The sequence below is a fragment of the Phyllobates terribilis genome, unplaced genomic scaffold (genome assembly GCF_046119375.1).
Source record: "Phyllobates terribilis strain yellow unplaced genomic scaffold, ASM4611937v1 Scaffold_4__5_contigs__length_816908805, whole genome shotgun sequence".
Lineage (NCBI taxonomy): Eukaryota > Metazoa > Chordata > Amphibia > Anura > Dendrobatidae > Phyllobates > Phyllobates terribilis.
Window position 1 is genome coordinate 677,333,876 of NW_027362764.1, and position 6,999 is coordinate 677,340,874.

General features: G+C 43.9%; 1 non-coding gene and 1 pseudogene across 1 annotated transcript; both read right to left on the reverse strand.

The window, feature by feature from the left end:
• Window positions 1-4,326: 4,326 nt before the first annotated feature.
• LOC141267248 (5S ribosomal RNA) lies at window positions 4,327-4,445 on the reverse strand. The gene has a single exon (XR_012321257.1). It is a non-coding gene; the product is annotated as a 5S ribosomal RNA (ribosomal RNA).
• A 682-nt stretch (window positions 4,446-5,127) lies between these two features.
• On the reverse strand, window positions 5,128-5,247 carry LOC141268187 (5S ribosomal RNA; annotated as a pseudogene).
• Window positions 5,248-6,999: the final 1,752 nt, after the last annotated feature.

Genomic DNA, 6,999 nt, shown 5'->3' on the forward strand with positions numbered 1-6,999 from the left:
CACTGCTAGAAGGCCAAATATTTATTCAGAGTTAGATGCAGAAAAAAATTATATTCAGTATGCAACCTGATGGAGGTCAGTATAGATGGACTAATAGAACAAGTCCCACACACTGCTAGAAGGCCAAATATTTTTTCAGAGGTAGATGCAGACAAAAAATTATTTTGAATTTGCAACCTGATGGAGGTCAGTATAGATGACTAATAGAACAAGTCCCACACACTGCTAGAAGGCCAAATATTTTTTCAGTGCTAGATGCAGAAAAAAAATATATTCAGTTTGCAACCTTATGGAGGTCAGTATAGATGGACTAATAGAACAAGTCCCACACACAGCTAGAAGCCCAAATATTTTTTCAGAGGTAGATGCAGAAAAAAATTATATTCAGTTTGCAACCTGATGGAGGTCTGTATAGATGGATTAATAGAACAAGTCCCACACACAGCTAGAAGCCCAATATTTTTTCAGAGGTAGATGCAGAAAAAAATATATTCAGTTTGCAACCTGATGGAGGTCTGTATAGATGGATTAATAGAACAAGTCCCACACACAGCTAGAAGCCCAATATTTTTTCAGAGGTAGATGCAGAAAAAAATATATTCAGTTTGCAACCTGATGGAGGTCTGTATAGATGGATTAATAGAACAAGTCCCACACACAGCTAGAAGCCCAATATTTTTTCAGAGGTAGATGCAGAAAAAAATATATTCAGTTTGCAACCTGATGGAGGTCAGTATAGATGGACTAATAGAACAAGTCCCACACACTGCTAGAAGGCCAAACATTTTTTCAGAGCTAGATGCAGAGAAAAATTATATTCAATTTGCAACCTGATGGAGGTCAGTATAGATGGACTAATAGAACAAGTCCCACACACAGCTAGAAGGCCAAATATTTTTTCAGAGGTAGATGCAGAAAAAAATTATATTCAGTTTGCAACCTTATGGAGGTCAGTATAGATGGACTAATAGAACAAGTCCCACACACAGCTAGAAGCCCAAATATTTTTTCAGAGGTAGATGCAGAAAAAAATTATATTCAGTTTGCAACCTGATGGAGGTCTGTATAGATGGATTAATAGAACAAGTCCCACACACAGCTAGAAGCCCAATATTTTTTCAGAGGTAGATGCAGAAAAAAATATATTCAGTTTGCAACCTGATGGAGGTCTGTATAGATGAATTAATAGAACAAGTCCCACACACAGCTAGAAGCCTAATATTTTTTCAGAGGTAGATGCAGAAAAAAATATATTCAGTTTGCAACCTGATGGAGGTCAGTATAGATGGACTAATAGAACAAGTCCCACACACTGCCAGAAGGCCAAACATTTTTTCAGAGCTAGATGCAGAAAAATATTATATTCAATTTGCAACCTGATGGAGGTCAGTATAGATGGACTAATAGAACAAGTCCCACACACAGCTAGAAGGCCAAATATTTTTTCAGAGGTAGATGCAGAAAAAAATTATATTCAGTTTGCAACCTGATGGAGGTCAGTATAGATGGACTAATAGAACAAGTCCCACATACTGCTAGAAGGCCAAACATTTTTTCAGAGCTAGATGCAGAAAAATATTATATTCAATTTGCAACCTGATGGAGGTCTGTATAGATGGATTAATAGAACAAGTCCCACACACAGCTAGAAGCCCAATATTTTTTCAGAGGTAGATGCAGAAAAAAATGTATTCAGTTTGCAGCCTGATGGAGGTCAGTATAGATGGACTAATAGAACAAGTCCCACACACTGCTAGAAGGCCAAACATTTTTTCAGAGCTAGATGCAGAAAAATATTATATTCAATTTGCAACGTGATGGAGGTCAGTATAGATGGACTAATAGAACAAGTCCCACACACAGCTAGAAGGCCAAATATTTTTTCAGAGGTAGATGCAGAATAAAATTAGATTCAGTTTGCAACCTTATGGAGGTCAGTATAGATGGACTAATAGAACAAGTCCCACACACAGCTAGAAGCCCAAATATTTTTTCAGAGGTAGATGCAGAAAAAAATTATATTCAGTTTGCAACCTGATGGAGGTCAGTATAGATGGACTAATACAACAAGTCCCACACACAGCTAGAAGCCCAATATTTTTTCAGAGGTAGATGTAGAAAAAAATATATTCAGTTTGCAACCTGATGGAGGTCTGTATAGATGAATTAATAGAACAAGTCCCACACACAGCTAGAAGCCCAATATTTTTTCAGAGGTAGATGCAGAAAAAAATATATTCAGTTTGCAACCTGATGGAGGTCTGTATAGATGGATTAATAGAACAAGTCCCACACACAGCTAGAAGCCCAATATTTTTTCAGAGGTAGATGCAGAAAAAAATATATTCAGTTTGCAACCTGATGGAGGTCTGTATAGATGAATTAATAGAACAAGTCCCACACACAGCTAGAAGCCCAATATTTTTTCAGAGGTAGATGCAGAAAAAAATATATTCAGTTTGCAACCTGATGGAGGTCTGTATAGATGGATTAATAGAACAAGTCCCACACACAGCTAGAAGCCCAATATTTTTTCAGAGCTAGATGCAGAAAAAAATTATATTTAATTTGCAACCTGATGGAGGTCAGTATAGATGGACTAATAGAATGATGCTATGCCCAAAAGATTTTACTTCACTAGGTGCAGTAAAAAAATTGGTATTCTATACACAGGTGGTATATCTTGCAACACAGATAGGCTACTCCACTGACTAACACACTCTGCAATAGGCCAAAAAGGATTAGCTTTGCTAGATTCAGCCAAATGCTGTGAAAAAAACTTGCACAGCACTGGCACAGACCTGCCTGGCAAAAACTGATAGGAACTGATGTAACCTAGTCCTGAAAAGGACTCCAATTACAATTAGTCTTTACTCCCACAATCTATCTATTTAAGAGCACAGACCTGCCTGATAAAAGTCGTAGGAAATGCTGTAACCTAGTCCTTAAAAGGACTGCAATCACAACTATTCCCTACTCCCAAGCTATCTGTATATTTGTGCGAAAATTGGCTTGAAATTAACAAGGTATAGCGCACACAGCAACAGCGGTGCCGTCTAACACGCAGCTGCAGCAGTGAGAAAATGGTGGCGACGGGGAAAATGGCTTGGTCTTATAGGGCAAGGACATGTGACATACACTGCCAATGACACATGCCCTTGCTTGTGTGAAAAAAAGCACTTCGCTCCGTGTGTGCGCTGCTGATAGGCTGACAGATTGCACCTCCCCACTGCAAATGCGGGAAAGAGAAAAAAAAATGGAGATCTTCTTTGTTACTGCAGATATCCATCCCCTGCCCCTCCCCCCACCCCGCTGTACACTCAAACTGCGTATTAACATTAATTTTCATCATTACTGAGAAAAAATCCAGTTATGATTTTGGTGCACGAACAGTTATCGAACATAACCTCGAACAGCCGAATTTTTCTCAAATTGTTCGTGTTCGCCGAACGGCTCGAACACCGCCCAAAACAGCTCGAATTTGAGATTGGCGAACAGTTCGAGTAGAACAACGCTCATCTCTAGACACAACGCCCCACTCAGAGCCGCTGAGCTCACTGATCGGCTGCAGCGCTGTCGACGGAACGTCAGCTTCACGGCCAATACCACAGGCCGGGAGCAGAGGCGAGACTCACCGGTAGACCCGGGTAGGGTGAGCAGAGCGCGGTTAGTTGCTTTCTAATAGCCTGCAGCCGGGGATTAACTTTTAATGAAAGGGAACAATCCCTTTGACTGTCTGCAGCGCGCCACACCTAGGAAGTGCACTCTCACACACAAGCCAGCATGCACACATGCTCGCACGTGACAACACCCCCTATCTGCCCCTACAACCTCTCCGTCACCATGCATCAGACTCTCCTGCCTGTTTTATGATTTCAGGGCCCTAGCAGGAATCACCCCCCCCCTCCCCAATTCCTTCCACACCTTCCTTGCCTTCCTTGCACTGAGGTTAGCTCTTTGGCAGCCGTCTGGCTTGGTTACACAAGCTTCTTTGCAGAGATACATGTTACTTCTGCTGGCCCTCGCTAGGCGGCCGGCATACAAAACCTTCCCTGGGCACCTGCTGAAAGCCTGGCCCCTTTACGGCAACAGGTGCTTTTAACGCCATCATTTCCACACGGCGAGCTGCGGAGTCAATAAGCACTCCTAGCCGTGGCAAGGAGCTCGGTGTCAGGCCTGCGTTAAGGCGGCGGGGTAGTGTACTTAGCTGCCAACTGGCTCAGAGGCCTTGGGGCTTCCATCATCTAAGTTACTTAAGGTCGGTGTCCGGCAAGGCGCCGTTCCATGCTAGCCGAGCTGGGCAGTAGGGGAAAACGTCATCAAAATGGTCTACAGCACCCGGTGTTCCCAGGAGGTCTCCCATCCAAGTAATAACCAGGCCCAACCCTGCTGAGCTTCCAAGATCAGACGAGATCGGGTGTGTTCAGGGTGATGTGGCCGTAGGCAGAGACAAGCCTCTCACTTGCTGCTTTTCTACTTTGACGTCTGGCTGCCGGCTGCCCTTTCCAGTGCTCAGCAAGACCAGGTCCTTTTGTGCTTTCCCTTTTCTTCAATTTTTTTGCTGGCTTCCTTAAAAGGTCTTGTAGACTCAACGCCCCACTCAGAGCTGCTGCCCCTACAACCTCTCCGTCACCATGCGTCAGACTCTCTTGCCTGTTTTATGATTTCAGGTCCCTAGCAGGAATCACCCCCCCCTCCCCAATTCCTTCCGCACCTTCCTTGCCTTCCTTGCACTGAGGTTAGCTCTTTGGCAGCCATCTGGCTTGGTTACACAAGCTTCTTTGCAGAGAACCATGTTACTTCTGCTGGCCCTCGCTAGGCGGCCGGCATTCAAAACCTTCCCTGGGCACCTGCTGAAAGCCTGGCCCCTTCACGGCCCCTTCACGGCCGCGGGTGCTTTTAACGCCATCATTTCCACACGGCGAGCTGCGGAGTCAATAAGCACTCCTAGCTGTGACAAGGAGCTCGGTGTCAGGCCTGCGTGAAGGCGGCGGGGTAGCGTACTTAGCTGCCAACTGGCTCCGAGGCCTTGGGGCTTCCATCATCTAAGTTACTTAAGGTCGGTGTCCGGAAAGGCGCCGTTCCATGCTAGCCGAGCTGGGCAGTAGGGCAAAACGTCATCAAAATGGTCTACAGCACCCGGTGTTCCCAGGAGGTCTCCCATCCAAGTACTGTCCGAGCCCAGCCCTGCTTTGCTTCCGAGATCAGACAAGATCAGGCGTATCCAAGGTGGTATGGCCAGTAGATGCTGCTTGATCCATCGCCCGGCCAGTCTTTCTCAGGATCGCTTGGTGGCGAGCAATCTGGCCGTGACGGGGCGGGCTCCGAAGGGTCCATGCAAAGGCTGTGCCGTCCCTACAGGTGTGGTTTGTTTAGCAGTGATTCACCCGCCGCATCAGGTGTCTTCAAAAATGTCTCGGCGCTGGGTCTCCTGCAGGCTAAACCTTTCATCGCGGTAATTTGACAGAAAGAGCAAGCTGGACCCGTAACTTGGGGACGGAGCGAGACGTCCAGGGGTGAATGAAGGAAGAGGGTGAGATGGTTGCCAGTGACTTTGAGCTGCTCTTCAGGGGGGAGGGTCGTGTTGCCTGCAAAGGTCTTCTGCTTGGGGTTACCGGTGGTTGCCTCCAGCCACCCGGGAGAAGCTGGTCCTGGTGAAAATGAGCCTAGTATTAAAAGTAAATAAGCAACAATGCTGGAGGCCCACGGTGATCAGAAGGATGCTGGTATTTTGCAGAGATGAAATAGCGCAAGAGAGAAAGCAAATGAAAAAAAGAAAAGAGAATGAATGTGTGCATTTGTGAAAGGGAATGGAAAAAAGGCATAAAAGAGAGTGCCCCCTGCTGGTGGAAGGAAGGAAAAAGCAAAAGCCTACAGCACCTGGCATTCCCAGGCGGTCTCTGTTAAATGGTTAATTATGGAAATTCATTTGGAATGTTAATCGATAATCATTTTTCTGAGTTCTATGCCTCAGCCATCGTGTCTAGTTGAAATGCGCTATTTGTGTGTGTATTTTTGGTTCACTACCATATGTAGAACAGGTGTCCATACGACTGGCTATAAAAGCCCATGGTACAGAAAAGGGGTGCTCTCTTGCTCTGCCCACCCCACAAGACACAGTATCTTCATGCTGAGAAGCAGATGACATGTAGGCCTGGACACATGCTGGACAAAGACATGATTTACCAGCCAGGATCCAAGGAAAGATGGGTGAATCTCAACAGTTAAGCTAATTATGGACAAATGGACAATTACTTTATAACTAATTATTGTATGTACCTGCTGCAATCTGATTCTTTTTAATGGACAATCCAAGAATAAATAGATACTTTTTTTATAAGAATATCGTGATATTGATACTTTGAGAAGTCCTCAGTAGAAAAAAATAATACAGGAAGAGTATTATTTTACAATGGTGAGCCAGCCAGTCCTGTTTTTTTGTTTTTTAAATTAAGTAAGTCAATTTCTTCCGTGAACAAGGGGAAAGTCCTGACGAGCTCAACAGCTGTTGTTCACGTGTCAGTAAATTCACTAGTTTGTCACGAGAAGCAGAAAGGACCTACAGACTGATGAAAGACAGGAAGCAGAGGTACTAACAAGGAACAGAATCACACAGGAAAAGAATCATACGAACTGAAGACAGGACGTGCTGATAAAGAGAAGCCAAGGAATCTTAAGGTAAGCAAAATATGGATATAATTTCTTCTTTTGCTAAACAAAGTAATATTAATTTCAAAGTTAATGTAGGAGATGACATAGACGTTTTGTGGCTCAGTTTATACAAAGAATGTGAATTGCAGAATTTACAGTTAACTTCTAAATTGGTAAATAGAGACAAACAGAAATTGAGAAATATTCTACATTTGGTAGATTTTTTTCATAGTCTTGTGTTAGAGATTTCTAAGCAGGAAAATAGTGTAGAAGTGTCAGACGGTGATACTGATTCTGACTGTAATGTGGAAAATGAACAAGAAGTAAGACACGTGTCTGTAACTGAAG